The following is a 16,016-nucleotide window of genomic DNA, read 5'->3' as shown; positions in this document are numbered from 1 at the left end:
ACTGCTGGCCGAGGCCCTGCTGTCGCCCTGGGCCTCGAGGCCCAGGACAGGCCTGCCTTCTGCCCAGACTGCTGGCTCAGACCGGAGCACGCGCCCCTGCCCTCGTCGTCCCCCCGTGTCTCCTTAGCAGCCAGGCTTCCGGCGCCGGGCCCCGTGAGTGGGTGACACTTGTCCCCACCCCCCGACCCACTCGGGCTCAGACGGCAGGCTCTCCTGCTTGGCCTCACTTGCCCCAGCGCAATGCCAACGGCTCGGCTGCCCTGCCGGGGCGGCGTGCTGCGCTCTCCCCAGACATGCTCCTGGGGACCGAGGGGACAGGCGTGTCCCTTTTCTGAAGGCCGGTCACCCAGGCGCGACCGGGCTCCTGTCTGGGGCAGGCGGGATGTCCCGGCAAGGAGGCGTTCACTCCGGGGTAGTTTCTGCCAGAGCGCTGCAGAGCACTCGGCTGCGGCACCCAGCAGCAGCCCACAGACCCGACCCTGATTCCCCAGCGAAGGCAGAGCTTTCGCCTAGGTTTTCCGCACGAAGCGGACCGCGCCTCGCTGCTGCTTCCTGGCTCCGGCTTTGGGCGTTCGCTCTCTCGCGTCAGGGGAGAAGTGTTGCGGGAGAGTCGGTGCTTCTGGGGCCTCGCTTCCCGGGGCCCAGGTGCGGACCCTGGGCTCCCAGGGCCTCGCCGATATCGGGAGACGCGGCCTCCTCCGTGCAGCAGCGTGTGTCGCCCGGGGTGGCCCCTCTGAGCAGACGGCCTTCTCCCGGGCTCGCCGGGGCCTGGCCTCTTCCTCTCGCGTTCAGGCCGACTCGGGAAGAGGCCCGCGTCTTCCCGTGCAGAGAGGAGAGGCTCCAGGAGCACTGCGCACCGCACGGGCCCTGGGACGGGGAGCCTGTGGGGGGACTGTCCCCGCGCCTTCCCCGGCCGCCCCTGCCACCCAGAAAGCTGCCCCACCCTGGAGGGAGACGGGGGCCGACGGCCCGCTGCTCCAAGGAGCGGTTTCTGCGCGTTCAGGGGCTGGCGCCTGGGAGCCCCCCCAAGGCTGCCCCAGGGACTTGTGGCCGAGGCCCTGCTGTCGCCCTGGGCCTCGAGACCCAGGACAGGCCTGCCTTCTTCCCAGACTGCTGGCTCAGACCGGGGCCCGCGCCCCTGCCCACGTCGTCCTCCCGTGTCTCCTTAGCAGCCAGGCTTCCGGCGCCGGGCCCCGTGAGTGGGTGACACTTGTCCCCACCCCCCGACCCACTCGGGCTCAGACGGCAGGCTCTCCTGCTTGGCCTCACTTGCCCCAGCGCAATGCCAACGGCTCGGCTGCCCTGCCGGGGCGGCGTGCTGCGCTCTCCCCAGACAGGCTCCTGGGGACCGAGGGGACAGGCGTGTCCCTTTTCTGAAGGCTGATCCCCTAGGCGCGGCCGGGCTCCAGTCTGGGGCAGGCGGGATGTCCCGGCAAGGAGGCGTTCACTCCGGGATAGTTTCTGCCAGAGCGCTGCAGAGCGCTCGGCTGCGGCAACCAGCAGCAGCCCACAGGCCCGACCCTGATTCCCCAGCGAAGGCAGAGCTTTCGCCGAGGTTTTCGGCACGAAGCGGACCGCGCCTCGCTGCTGCTTCCTCGCTCCGGCTTTGGGCGTTCGCTCTCTCGCGTCAGGGGAGAAGTGTTGCGGGAGAGTCGGTGCTTCTGGGGCCTCGCTTCCCGGGGCCCAGGTGCGGACCCTGGGCTCCCAGGGCCTCGCCGATGTCGGGAGACGCGGCCTCCTCCTTGCAGCAGCGTGTGTCGCCCGGGGTGGCCCCACTGCGCAGACGGCCTTCTCCCGGGCTCGCCGGGGCCTGGCCTCTTCCTCTCGCGTTCAGGCCGACTCGGGAAGAGGCCCGCGTCTTCCCGCGCAGAGAGGAGAGGCTCCAGGAGCACTGCGCACCGCCCGGGCCCTGGGACGGGGAGCCTGTGGGGGGACTGTCCCCGCGCCTTCCCCGGCCGCCCCTGCCACCCAGAAAGCTGCCCCACCCTGGAGGGAGACGGGGGCCGACGGCCCGCTGCTCCAGGGAGCGGTTTCTGCGCGTTCAGGGGCTGGCGCCTGGGAGCCCCCCCAAGGCTGCCCCAGGGACTGGTGGCCGAGGCCCTGCTGTCGCCCTGGGCCTCGAAGCCCAGGACAGGCCGGCCTTCTGCCCAGACTGCTGGCTCAGACCGGGGCCCGCGCCCCTGCCCACGTCGTCCTCCCGTGTCTCCTTAGCAGGCAGGCTTCCGGCGCCGCGCCCCGTGAGTGGGTGACACTTGTCCCCACCCCCCGACCCACTCGGGCTCAGACGGCAGGCTCTCCTGCTTGGCCTCACTTGCCCCAGCGCAATGCCAACGGCTCGGCTGCCCTGCCGGGGCGGCGTGCTGCGCTCTCCCCGGACAGGCTCCTGGGGACCGAGGGGACAGGCGTGTCCCTTTTCTGAAGGCTGATACCCTAGGCGTGGCCGGGCTCCAGTCTGGGGCAGGCGGGATGTCCCGGCAAGGAGGCGTTCACTCCGGGATAGTTTCTGCCAGAGCGCTGCAGAGCGCTCGGCTGCGGCAACCAGCAGCAGACCACAGGCCCGACCCTGATTCCCCAGCGAAGGCAGAGCTTTCCCCGAGGTTTTCCGCACGAAGCGGACCGCGCCTCGCTGCTGCTTCCTCGCTCCGGCTTTGGGCGTTCGCTCTCTCGCGTCAGGGGAGAAGTGCTGCGGGAGAGTCGGTGCTTCTGGGGCCTCGCTTCCCGGGGCCCAGGTGCGGACCCTGGGCTCCCAGGGCCTCGCCGATGTCGGGAGACGCGGCCTCCTCCGTGCAGCAGCGTGTGTCGCCCGGGGTGGCCCCTCTGCGCAGACGGCCTTCTCCCGGGCTCGCCGGGGCCTGGCCTCTTCCTCTCGCGTTCAGGCCGACTCGGGAAGAGGCCCGCGTCTTCCCGCGCAGAGAGGAGAGGCTCCAGGAGCACTGCGCACCGCCCGGGCCCTGGGACGGGGAGCCTCTATGGGGAATGTCCCCGCGCCTTCCCCGGCCGCCCCTGCCACCCAGAAAGCTGCCCCACCATGGAGGGAGACGGGGGCCGACGGCCCGCTGCTAAAAGGAGCGGTTTCTGCGCGTTCAGGGGCTGGCGCCTGGGAGCCCCCCCAAGGCTGCCCCAGGGACTGGTGGCCGAGGCCCTGCTGTCGCCCTGGGCCTCGAGGCCCCGGACAGGCCTGCCTTCTGCCCAGACTGCTGGCTCAGACCGGGGCCCGCGCCCCTGCCCACGTCGTCCTCCCGTGTCTCCTTAGCAGCCAGGCTTCCGGCGCCGGGCCCCGTGAGTGGGTGACACTTGTCCCCACCCCCCGACCCACTCGGGCTCAGACGGCAGGCTCTCCTGCTTGGCCTCACTTGCCCCAGCGCAATGCCAACGGCTCGGCTGCCCTGCCGGGGCGGCGTGCTGCGCTCTCCCCAGACATGCTCCTGGGGACCGAGGGGACAGGCGTGTCCCTTTTCTGAAGGCCGGTCCCCCAGGCGCGACCGGGCTCCTGTCTGGGGCAGGCGGGATGTCCCGGCAAGGAGGCGTTCACTCCGGGGTAGTTTCTGCCAGAGCGCTGCTGAGCACTCGGCTGCGGCACCCAGCAGCAGCTCACAGACACGACCCTGATTCCCCAGCGAAGGCAGAGCTTTCGCCTAGGTTTTCCGCACGAAGCGGACCGCGCCTCGCTGCTGCTTCCTCGCTCCGGGTTTGGGCGTTCGCTCTCTCGCGACAGGGGAGAAGTGCTGCGGGAGAGTCGGTGCTTCTGGGGCCTCGCTTCCCGGGGCCCAGGTGCGGACCCTGGGCTCCCAGGGCCTCGCCGATGTCGGGAGACGCGGCCTCCTCCTTGCAGCAGCGTGTGTCGCCCGGGGTGGCCCCTCTGCGCAGACGGCCTTCTCCCGGGCTCGCCGGGGCCTGGCCTCTTCCTCTCGCGTTCAGGCCGACTCGGGAAGAGGCCTGCGGCTTCCCGCGCAGCGAGGAGAGGCTCCAGGAGCACTGCGCACCGCCCGGGCCCTGGGACGGGGAGCCTGTGGGGGGACTGTCCCCGCGCCTTCCCCGGCCGCCCCTGCCACCCAGAACGCTGCCCCACCCTGGAGGGAGACGGGGGCCGACGGCCGGCTGCTCCAGGGAGCGGTTTCTGCGCGTTCAGGGGCTGGCGCCTGGGAGCCCCCCCAAGGCTGCCCCAGGGACTGCTGGCCGAGGCCCTGCTGTCGCCCTGGGCCTCGAGGCCCAGGACAGGCCTGCCTTCTGCCCAGACTGCTGGCTCAGACCGGAGCACGCGCCCCTGCCCTCGTCGTCCTCCCGTGTCTCCTTAGCAGGCAGGCTTCCGGCGCCGCGCCCCGTGAGTGGGTGACACTTGTCCCCACCCCCCGACCCACTCGGGCTCAGACGGCAGGCTCTCCTGCTTGGCCTCACTTGCCCCAGCGCAATGCCAACGGCTCGGCTGCCCTGCCGGGGCGGCGTGCTGCGCTCTCCCCGGACAGGCTCCTGGGGACCGAGGGGACAGGCGTGTCCCTTTTCTGAAGGCTGATACCCTAGGCGTGGCCGGGCTCCAGTCTGGGGCAGGCGGGATGTCCCGGCAAGGAGGCGTTCACTCCGGGATAGTTTCTGCCAGAGCGCTGCAGAGCGCTCGGCTGCGGCAACCAGCAGCAGACCACAGGCCCGACCCTGATTCCCCAGCGAAGGAAGAGCTTTCCCCGAGGTTTTCCGCACGAAGCGGACCGCGCCTCGCTGCTGCTTCCTCGCTCCGGCTTTGGGCGTTCGCTCTCTCGCGTCAGGGGAGAAGTGCTGCGGGAGAGTCGGTGCTTCTGGGGCCTCGCTTCCCGGGGCCCAGGTGCGGACCCTGGGCTCCCAGGGCCTCGCCGATGTCGGGAGACGCGGCCTCCTCCGTGCAGCAGCGTGTGTCGCCCGGGGTGGCCCCTCTGCGCAGACGGCCTTCTCCCGGGCTCGCCGGGGCCTGGCCTCTTCCTCTCGCGTTCAGGCCGACTCGGGAAGAGGCCCGCGTCTTCCCGCGCAGAGAGGAGAGGCTCCAGGAGCACTGCGCACCGCCCGGGCCCTGGGACGGGGAGCCTCTATGGGGAATGTCCCCGCGCCTTCCCCGGCCGCCCCTGCCACCCAGAAAGCTGCCCCACCATGGAGGGAGACGGGGGCCGACGGCCCGCTGCTAAAAGGAGCGGTTTCTGCGCGTTCAGGGGCTGGCGCCTGGGAGCCCCCCCAAGGCTGCCCCAGGGACTGGTGGCCGAGGCCCTGCTGTCGCCCTGGGCCTCGAGGCCCCGGACAGGCCTGCCTTCTGCCCAGACTGCTGGCTCAGACCGGGGCCCGCGCCCCTGCCCACGTCGTCCTCCCGTGTCTCCTTAGCAGCCAGGCTTCCGGCGCCGGGCCCCGTGAGTGGGTGACACTTGTCCCCACCCCCCGACCCACTCGGGCTCAGACGGCAGGCTCTCCTGCTTGGCCTCACTTGCCCCAGCGCAATGCCAACGGCTCGGCTGCCCTGCCGGGGCGGCGTGCTGCGCTCTCCCCAGACATGCTCCTGGGGACCGAGGGGACAGGCGTGTCCCTTTTCTGAAGGCCGGTCCCCCAGGCGCGACCGGGCTCCTGTCTGGGGCAGGCGGGATGTCCCGGCAAGGAGGCGTTCACTCCGGGGTAGTTTCTGCCAGAGCGCTGCTGAGCACTCGGCTGCGGCACCCAGCAGCAGCTCTCAGACACGACCCTGATTCCCCAGCGAAGGCAGAGCTTTCGCCTAGGTTTTCCGCACGAAGCGGACCGCGCCTCGCTGCTGCTTCCTCGCTCCGGGTTTGGGCGTTCGCTCTCTCGCGACAGGGGAGAAGTGCTGCGGGAGAGTCGGTGCTTCTGGGGCCTCGCTTCCCGGGGCCCAGGTGCGGACCCTGGGCTCCCAGGGCCTCGCCGATGTCGGGAGACGCGGCCTCCTCCTTGCAGCAGCGTGTGTCGCCCGGGGTGGCCCCTCTGCGCAGACGGCCTTCTCCCGGGCTCGCCGGGGCCTGGCCTCTTCCTCTCGCGTTCAGGCCGACTCGGGAAGAGGCCTGCGGCTTCCCGCGCAGCGAGGAGAGGCTCCAGGAGCACTGCGCACCGCCCGGGCCCTGGGACGGGGAGCCTGTGGGGGGACTGTCCCCGCGCCTTCCCCGGCCGCCCCTGCCACCCAGAACGCTGCCCCACCCTGGAGGGAGACGGGGGCCGACGGCCGGCTGCTCCAGGGAGCGGTTTCTGCGCGTTCAGGGGCTGGCGCCTGGGAGCCCCCCCAAGGCTGCCCCAGGGACTGCTGGCCGAGGCCCTGCTGTCGCCCTGGGCCTCGAGGCCCAGGACAGGCCTGCCTTCTGCCCAGACTGCTGGCTCAGACCGGAGCACGCGCCCCTGCCCTCGTCGTCCCCCCGTGTCTCCTTAGCAGCCAGGCTTCCGGCGCCGGGCCCCGTGAGTGGGTGACACTTGTCCCCACCCCCCGACCCACTCGGGCTCAGACGGCAGGCTCTCCTGCTTGGCCTCACTTGCCCCAGCGCAATGCCAACGGCTCGGCTGCCCTGCCGGGGCGGCGTGCTGCGCTCTCCCCAGACATGCTCCTGGGGACCGAGGGGACAGGCGTGTCCCTTTTCTGAAGGCCGGTCACCCAGGCGCGACCGGGCTCCTGTCTGGGGCAGGCGGGATGTCCCGGCAAGGAGGCGTTCACTCCGGGGTAGTTTCTGCCAGAGCGCTGCAGAGCGCTCGGCTGCGGCAACCAGCAGCAGACCACAGGCCCGACCCTGATTCCCCAGTGAAGGCAGAGCTTTCCCCGAGGTTTTCGGCACGAAGCGGACCGCGCCTCGCTGCTGTTTCCTCGCTCTGACTTTGGGCGTTCGCTCTCTCGCGTCAGGGGAGAAGTGCTGCGGGAGAGTCGGTGCTTCTGGGGCCTCGCTTCCCGGGGCCCAGGTGCGGACCCTGGGCTCCCAGGGCCTCGCCATGTCGGGAGACGCGGCCTCCCCCGTGCAGCAGCGTGTGTCGCCCGGGGTGGCCCCTCTGCGCAGACGGCCTTCTCCCGGGCTGCCGGGGCCTGGCCTCTTCCTCTCGCGTTCAGGCCGACTCGGGAAGAGGCCCGCGTCTTCCCGCGCAGAGAGGAGAGGCTCCAGGAGCACTGCGCACCGCCCGGGCCCTGGGACGGGGAGCCTGTGGGGGGACTGTCCACGTGTCTTCCCCGGCCGCCCCTGCCACCCAGAAAGCTGCCCCACCCTGGAGGGAGACGGGGGCCGACGGCCCGCTGCTCCAAGGAGCGGTTTCTGCGCGTTCAGGGGCTGGCGCCTGGGAGCCCCCCCAAGGCTGCCCCAGGGACTGGTGGCCGAGGCCCTGCTGTCGCCCTGGGCCTCGAGGCCCAGGACAGGCCTGCCTTCTGCCCAGACTGCTGGCTCAGACCGGGGCCCGCGCCCCTGCCCACGTCGTCCTCCCGTGTCTCCTTAGCAGCCAGGCTTCCGGCGCCGGGCCCCGTGAGTGGGTGACACTTGTCCCCACCCCCCGACCCACTCGGGCTCAGACGGCAGGCTCTCCTGCTTGGCCTCACTTGCCCCAGCGCAATGCCAACGGCTCGGCTGCCCTGCCGGGGCGGCGTGCTGCGCTCTCCCCAGACATGCTCCTGGGGACCGAGGGGACAGGCGTGTCCCTTTTCTGAAGGCCGGTCCCCCAGGCGCGACCGGGCTCCTGTCTGGGGCAGGCGGGATGTCCCGGCAAGGAGGCGTTCACTCCGGGGTAGTTTCTGCCAGAGCGCTGCTGAGCACTCGGCTGCGGCACCCAGCAGCAGCCAACGGACCCGACCCTGATTCCCCAGCGAAGGCATAGCTTTCGCCTAGGTTTTCCGCACGAAGCGGACCGCGCCTCGCTGCTGCTTCCTGGCTCCGGCTTTGGGCGTTCGCTCTCTCGCGTCAGGGGAGAAGTGTTGCGGGAGAGTCGGTGCTTCTGGGGCCTCGCTTCCCGGGGCCCAGGTGCGGACCCTGGGCTCCCAGGGCCTCGCCGATGTCGGGAGACGCGGCCTCCTCCTTGCAGCAGCGTGTGTCGCCCGGGGTGGCCCCTCTGCGCAGACGGCCTTCTCCCGGGCTCGCCGGGGCCTGGCCTCTTCCTCTCGCGTTCAGGCCGACTCGGGAAGAAGCCTGCGGCTTCCCGCGCAGCGAGGAGAGGCTCCAGGAGCACTGCGCACCGCCCGGGCCCTGGGACGGGGAGCCTGTGGGGGGACTGTCCCCGCGCCTTCCCCGGCCGCCCCTGCCACCCAGAACGCTGCCCCACCCTGGAGGGAGACGGGGGCCGACGGCCGGCTGCTCCAGGGAGCGGTTTCTGCGCGTTCAGGGGCTGGCGCCTGGGAGCCCCCCCAAGGCTGCCCCAGGGACTGCTGGCCGAGGCCCTGCTGTCGCCCTGGGCCTCGAGGCCCAGGACAGGCCTGCCTTCTGCCCAGACTGCTGGCTCAGACCGGAGCACGCGCCCCTGCCCTCGTCGTCCCCCCGTGTCTCCTTAGCAGCCAGGCTTCCGGCGCCGGGCCCCGTGAGTGGGTGACACTTGTCCCCACCCCCCGACCCACTCGGGCTCAGACGGCAGGCTCTCCTGCTTGGCCTCACTTGCCCCAGCGCAATGCCAACGGCTCGGCTGCCCTGCCGGGGCGGCGTGCCGCGCTCTCCCCAGACAGGCTCCTGGGGACCGAGGGGACAGGCGTGTCCCTTTTCTGAAGGCCGGTCCCCCAGGCGCGACCGGGCTCCTGTCTGGGGCAGGCGGGATGTCCCGGCAAGGAGGCGTTCACTCCGGGGTAGTTTCTGCCAGAGCGCTGCTGAGCACTCGGCTGCGGCACCCAGCAGCAGCTCACAGACACGACCCTGATTCCCCAGCGAAGGCAGAGCTTTCGCCTAGGTTTTCCGCACGAAGCGGACCGCGCCTCGCTGCTGCTTCCTCGCTCCGGCTTTGGGCGTTCGCTCTCTCGCGTCAGGGGAGAAGTGTTGCGGGAGAGTCGGTGCTTCTGGGGCCTCGCTTCCCGGGGCCCAGGTGCGGACCCTGGGCTCCCAGGGCCTCGCCGATGTCGGGAGACGCGGCCTCCTCCTTGCAGCAGCGTGTGTCGCCCGGGGTGGCCCCTCTGCGCAGACGGCCTTCTCCCGGGCTCGCCGGGGCCTGGCCTCTTCCTCTCGCGTTCAGGCCGACTCGGGAAGAGGCCTGCGGCGTCCCGGGCAGAGAGGAGAGGCTCCAGGAGCACTGCGCACCGCCCGGACCCTGGGACGGGGAGCCTGTGGGGGGACTGTCCCCGCGCCGTCCCCGGCCGCCCCTGCCACCCAGAACGCTGCCCCACCCTGGACGGAGACGGGGGCCGACGGCCCGCTGCTCCAGGGAGCGGTTTCTGCGCGTTCAGGCGTTGGCGCCTGGGAGCCCCCCCAAGGCTGCCCCAGGGACTGCTGGCCGAGGCCCTGCTGTCGCCCTGGGCCTCGAGGCCCAGGACGGGCCTGCCTTCTGCCCAGACTGCTGGCTCAGACCGGAGCACGCGCCCCTGCCCTCGTCGTCCCCCCGTGTCTCCTTAGCAGCCAGGCTTCCGGCGCCGGGCCCCGTGAGTGGGTGACACTTGTCCCCACCCCCCGACCCACTCGGGCTCAGACGGCAGGCTCTCCTGCTTGGCCTCACTTGCCCCAGCGCAATGCCAACGGCTCGGCTGCCCTGCCGGGGCGGCGTGCTGCGCTCTCCCCAGACAGGCTCCTGGGGACCGAGGGGACAGGCGTGTCCCTTTTCTGAAGGCTGATCCCCTAGGCGCGGCCGGGCTCCAGTCTGGGGCAGGCGGGATGTCCCGGCAAGGAGGCGTTCACTCCGGGATAGTTTCTGCCAGAGCGCTGCAGAGCGCTCGGCTGCGGCAACCAGCAGCAGACCACAGGCCCGACCCTGATTCCCCAGCGAAGGAAGAGCTTTCCCCGAGGTTTTCCGCACGAAGCGGACCGCGCCTCGCTGCTGCTTCCTCGCTCCGGCTTTGGGCGTTCGCTCTCTCGCGTCAGGGGAGAAGTGCTGCGGGAGAGTCGGTGCTTCTGGGGCCTCGCTTCCCGGGGCCCAGGTGCGGACCCTGGGCTCCCAGGGCCTCGCCGATGTCGGGAGACGCGGCCTCCTCCGTGCAGCAGCGTGTGTCGCCCGGGGTGGCCCCTCTGCGCAGACGGCCTTCTCCCGGGCTCGCCGGGGCCTGGCCTCTTCCTCTCGCGTTCAGGCCGACTCGGGAAGAGGCCCGCGTCTTCCCGCGCAGAGAGGAGAGGCTCCAGGAGCACTGCGCACCGCCCGGGCCCTGGGACGGGGAGCCTCTATGGGGAATGTCCCCGCGCCTTCCCCGGCTGCCCCTGCCACCCAGAAAGCTGCCCCACCATGGAGGGAGACGGGGGCCGACGGCCCGCTGCTAAAAGGAGCGGTTTCTGCGCGTTCAGGGGCTGGCGCCTGGGAGCCCCCCCAAGGCTGCCCCAGGGACTGGTGGCCGAGGCCCTGCTGTCGCCCTGGGCCTCGAGGCCCCGGACAGGCCTGCCTTCTGCCCAGACTGCTGGCTCAGACCGGGGCCCGCGCCCCTGCCCACGTCGTCCTCCCGTGTCTCCTTAGCAGCCAGGCTTCCGGCGCCGGGCCCCGTGAGTGGGTGACACTTGTCCCCACCCCCCGACCCACTCGGGCTCAGACGGCAGGCTCTCCTGCTTGGCCTCACTTGCCCCAGCGCAATGCCAACGGCTCGGCTGCCCTGCCGGGGCGGCGTGCTGCGCTCTCCCCAGACATGCTCCTGGGGACCGAGGGGACAGGCGTGTCCCTTTTCTGAAGGCCGGTCCCCCAGGCGCGACCGGGCTCCTGTCTGGGGCAGGCGGGATGTCCCGGCAAGGAGGCGTTCACTCCGGGGTAGTTTCTGCCAGAGCGCTGCTGAGCACTCGGCTGCGGCACCCAGCAGCAGCTCACAGACACGACCCTGATTCCCCAGCGAAGGCAGAGCTTTCGCCTAGGTTTTCCGCACGAAGCGGACCGCGCCTCGCTGCTGCTTCCTCGCTCCGGGTTTGGGCGTTCGCTCTCTCGCGACAGGGGAGAAGTGCTGCGGGAGAGTCGGTGCTTCTGGGGCCTCGCTTCCCGGGGCCCAGGTGCGGACCCTGGGCTCCCAGGGCCTCGCCGATGTCGGGAGACGCGGCCTCCTCCTTGCAGCAGCGTGTGTCGCCCGGGGTGGCCCCTCTGCGCAGACGGCCTTCTCCCGGGCTCGCCGGGGCCTGGCCTCTTCCTCTCGCGTTCAGGCCGACTCGGGAAGAGGCCTGCGGCTTCCCGCGCAGCGAGGAGAGGCTCCAGGAGCACTGCGCACCGCCCGGGCCCTGGGACGGGGAGCCTGTGGGGGGACTGTCCCCGCGCCTTCCCCGGCCGCCCCTGCCACCCAGAACGCTGCCCCACCCTGGAGGGAGACGGGGGCCGACGGCCGGCTGCTCCAGGGAGCGGTTTCTGCGCGTTCAGGGGCTGGCGCCTGGGAGCCCCCCCAAGGCTGCCCCAGGGACTGCTGGCCGAGGCCCTGCTGTCGCCCTGGGCCTCGAGGCCCAGGACAGGCCTGCCTTCTGCCCAGACTGCTGGCTCAGACCGGAGCACGCGCCCCTGCCCTCGTCGTCCCCCCGTGTCTCCTTAGCAGCCAGGCTTCCGGCGCCGGGCCCCGTGAGTGGGTGACACTTGTCCCCACCCCCCGACCCACTCGGGCTCAGACGGCAGGCTCTCCTGCTTGGCCTCACTTGCCCCAGCGCAATGCCAACGGCTCGGCTGCCCTGCCGGGGCGGCGTGCTGCGCTCTCCCCAGACATGCTCCTGGGGACCGAGGGGACAGGCGTGTCCCTTTTCTGAAGGCCGGTCACCCAGGCGCGACCGGGCTCCTGTCTGGGGCAGGCGGGATGTCCCGGCAAGGAGGCGTTCACTCCGGGGTAGTTTCTGCCAGAGCGCTGCAGAGCGCTCGGCTGCGGCAACCAGCAGCAGACCACAGGCCCGACCCTGATTCCCCAGTGAAGGCAGAGCTTTCCCCGAGGTTTTCGGCACGAAGCGGACCGCGCCTCGCTGCTGTTTCCTCGCTCTGACTTTGGGCGTTCGCTCTCTCGCGTCAGGGGAGAAGTGCTGCGGGAGAGTCGGTGCTTCTGGGGCCTCGCTTCCCGGGGCCCAGGTGCGGACCCTGGGCTCCCAGGGCCTCGCCATGTCGGGAGACGCGGCCTCCCCCGTGCAGCAGCGTGTGTCGCCCGGGGTGGCCCCTCTGCGCAGACGGCCTTCTCCCGGGCTGCCGGGGCCTGGCCTCTTCCTCTCGCGTTCAGGCCGACTCGGGAAGAGGCCCGCGTCTTCCCGCGCAGAGAGGAGAGGCTCCAGGAGCACTGCGCACCGCCCGGGCCCTGGGACGGGGAGCCTGTGGGGGGACTGTCCCCGTGTCTTCCCCGGCCGCCCCTGCCACCCAGAAAGCTGCCCCACCCTGGAGGGAGACGGGGGCCGACGGCCCGCTGCTCCAAGGAGCGGTTTCTGCGCGTTCAGGGGCTGGCGCCTGGGAGCCCCCCCAAGGCTGCCCCAGGGACTGGTGGCCGAGGCCCTGCTGTCGCCCTGGGCCTCGAGGCCCAGGACAGGCCTGCCTTCTGCCCAGACTGCTGGCTCAGACCGGGGCCCGCGCCCCTGCCCACGTCGTCCTCCCGTGTCTCCTTAGCAGCCAGGCTTCCGGCGCCGGGCCCCGTGAGTGGGTGACACTTGTCCCCACCCCCCGACCCACTCGGGCTCAGACGGCAGGCTCTCCTGCTTGGCCTCACTTGCCCCAGCGCAATGCCAACGGCTCGGCTGCCCTGCCGGGGCGGCGTGCTGCCCTCTCCCCAGACATGCTCCTGGGGACCGAGGGGACAGGCGTGTCCCTTTTCTGAAGGCCGGTCCCCCAGGCGCGACCGGGCTCCTGTCTGGGGCAGGCGGGATGTCCCGGCAAGGAGGCGTTCACTCCGGGGTAGTTTCTGCCAGAGCGCTGCTGAGCACTCGGCTGCGGCACCCAGCAGCAGCCAACGGACCCGACCCTGATTCCCCAGCGAAGGCATAGCTTTCGCCTAGGTTTTCCGCACGAAGCGGACCGCGCCTCGCTGCTGCTTCCTGGCTCCGGCTTTGGGCGTTCGCTCTCTCGCGTCAGGGGAGAAGTGTTGCGGGAGAGTCGGTGCTTCTGGGGCCTCGCTTCCCGGGGCCCAGGTGCGGACCCTGGGCTCCCAGGGCCTCGCCGATGTCGGGAGACGCGGCCTCCTCCTTGCAGCAGCGTGTGTCGCCCGGGGTGGCCCCTCTGCGCAGACGGCCTTCTCCCGGGCTCGCCGGGGCCTGGCCTCTTCCTCTCGCGTTCAGGCCGACTCGGGAAGAAGCCTGCGGCTTCCCGCGCAGCGAGGAGAGGCTCCAGGAGCACTGCGCCCCGCCCGGGCCCTGGGACGGGGAGCCTGTGGGGGGACTGTCCCCGCGCCTTCCCCGGCCACGCCTGCCACCCAGAACGCTGCCCCACCCTGGAGGGAGACGGGGGCCGACGGCCGGCTGCTCCAGGGAGCGGTTTCTGCGCGTTCAGGGGCTGGCGCCTGGGAGCCCCCCCAAGGCTGCCCCAGGGACTGCTGGCCGAGGCCCTGCTGTCGCCCTGGGCCTCGAGGCCCAGGACAGGCCTGCCTTCTGCCCAGACTGCTGGCTCAGACCGGAGCACGCGCCCCTGCCCTCGTCGTCCCCCCGTGTCTCCTTAGCAGCCAGGCTTCCGGCGCCGGGCCCCGTGAGTGGGTGACACTTGTCCCCACCCCCCGACCCACTCGGGCTCAGACGGCAGGCTCTCCTGCTTGGCCTCACTTGCCCCAGCGCAATGCCAACGGCTCGGCTGCCCTGCCGGGGCGGCGTGCTGCGCTCTCCCCAGACAGGCTCCTGGGGACCGAGGGGACAGGCGTGTCCCTTTTCTGAAGGCCGGTCCCCCAGGCGCGACCGGGCTCCTGTCTGGGGCAGGCGGGATGTCCCGGCAAGGAGGCGTTCACTCCGGGGTAGTTTCTGCCAGAGCGCTGCTGAGCACTCGGCTGCGGCACCCAGCAGCAGCTCACAGACACGACCCTGATTCCCCAGCGAAGGCAGAGCTTTCGCCTAGGTTTTCCGCACGAAGCGGACCGCGCCTCGCTGCTGCTTCCTCGCTCCGGCTTTGGGCGTTCGCTCTCTCGCGACAGGGGAGAAGTGTTGCGGGAGAGTCGGTGCTTCTGGGGCCTCGCTTCCCGGGGCCCAGGTGCGGACCCTGGGCTCCCAGGGCCTCGCCGATGTCGGGAGACGCGGCCTCCTCCTTGCAGCAGCGTGTGTCGCCCGGGGTGGCCCCTCTGCGCAGACGGCCTTCTCCCGGGCTCGCCGGGGCCTGGCCTCTTCCTCTCGCGTTCAGGCCGACTCGGGAAGAGGCCTGCGGCGTCCCGGGCAGAGAGGAGAGGCTCCAGGAGCACTGCACACCGCCCGGACCCTGGGACGGGGAGCCTGTGGGGGGACTGTCCCCGCGCCGTCCCCGGCCGCCCCTGCCACCCAGAACGCTGCCCCACCCTGGACGGAGACGGGGGCCGACGGCCCGCTGCTCCAGGGAGCGGTTTCTGCGCGTTCAGGCGTTGGCGCCTGGGAGCCCCCCCAAGGCTGCCCCAGGGACTGCTGGCCGAGGCCCTGCTGTCGCCCTGGGCCTCGAGGCCCAGGACGGGCCTGCCTTCTGCCCAGACTGCTGGCTCAGACCGGAGCACGCGCCCCTGCCCTCGTCGTCCCCCCGTGTCTCCTTAGCAGCCAGGCTTCCGGCGCCGGGCCCCGTGAGTGGGTGACACTTGTCCCCACCCCCCGACCCACTCGGGCTCAGACGGCAGGCTCTCCTGCTTGGCCTCACTTGCCCCAGCGCAATGCCAACGGCTCGGCTGCCCTGCCGGGGCGGCGTGCTGCGCTCTCCCCAGACAGGCTCCTGGGGACCGAGGGGACAGGCGTGTCCCTTTTCTGAAGGCTGATCCCCTAGGCGCGGCCGGGCTCCAGTCTGGGGCAGGCGGGATGTCCCGGCAAGGAGGCGTTCACTCCGGGATAGTTTCTGCCAGAGCGCTGCAGAGCGCTCGGCTGCGGCAACCAGCAGCAGCCCACAGGCCCGACCCTGATTCCCCAGCGAAGGCAGAGCTTTCGCCGAGGTTTTCGGCACAAAGCGGACCGCGCCTCGCTGCTGCTTCCTCGCTCCGGCTTTGGGCGTTCGCTCTCTCGCGTCAGGGGAGAAGTGTTGCGGGAGAGTCGGTGCTTCTGGGGCCTCGCTTCCCGGGGCCCCGGTGCGGACCCTGGGCTCCCAGGGCCTCGCCGATGTCGGGAGACGCGGCCTCCTCCTTGCAGCAGCGTGTGTCGCCCGGGGTGGCCCCTCTGCGCAGACGGCCTTCTCCCGGGCTCGCCGGGGCCTGGCCTCTTCCTCTCGCGTTCAGGCCGACTCGGGAAGAGGCCCGCGTATTCCCGCGCAGAGAGGAGAGGCTCCAGGAGCACTGCGCACCGCCCGGGCCCTGGGACGGGGAGCCTGTGGGGGGACTGTCCCCGCGCCTTCCCCGGCCGCCCCTGCCACCCAGAACGCTGCCCCACCCTGGAGGGAGACGGGGGCCGACGGCCCGCTGCTCCAGGGAGCGGTTTCTGCGCGTTCAGGGGCTGGCGCCTGGGAGCCCCCCCAAGGCTGCCCCAGGGACTGGTGGCCGAGGCCCTGCTGTCGCCCTGGGCCTCGAAGCCCAGGACAGGCCGGCCTTCTGCCCAGACTGCTGGCTCAGACCGGGGCCCGTGCCCCTGCCCACGTCGTCCTCCCGTGTCTCCTTAGCAGGCAGGCTTCCGGCGCCGCGCCCCGTGAGTGGGTGACACTTGTCCCCACCCCCCGACCCACTCGGGCTCAGACGGCAGGCTCTCCTGCTTGGCCTCACTTGCCCCAGCGCAATGCCAACGGCTCGGCTGCCCTGCCGGGGCGGCGTGCTGCGCTCTCCCCGGACAGGCTCCTGGGGACCGAGGGGACAGGCGTGTCCCTTTTCTGAAGACTGATACCCTAGGCGCGGCCGGGCTCCAGTCTGGGGCAGGCGGGATGTCCCG

This window comes from Martes martes, assembly GCF_963455335.1.
Source record: "Martes martes genome assembly, chromosome: 11".
Taxonomy (NCBI): domain Eukaryota; kingdom Metazoa; phylum Chordata; class Mammalia; order Carnivora; family Mustelidae; genus Martes; species Martes martes.
Note: the sequence above shows the minus strand (reverse complement) of the source record.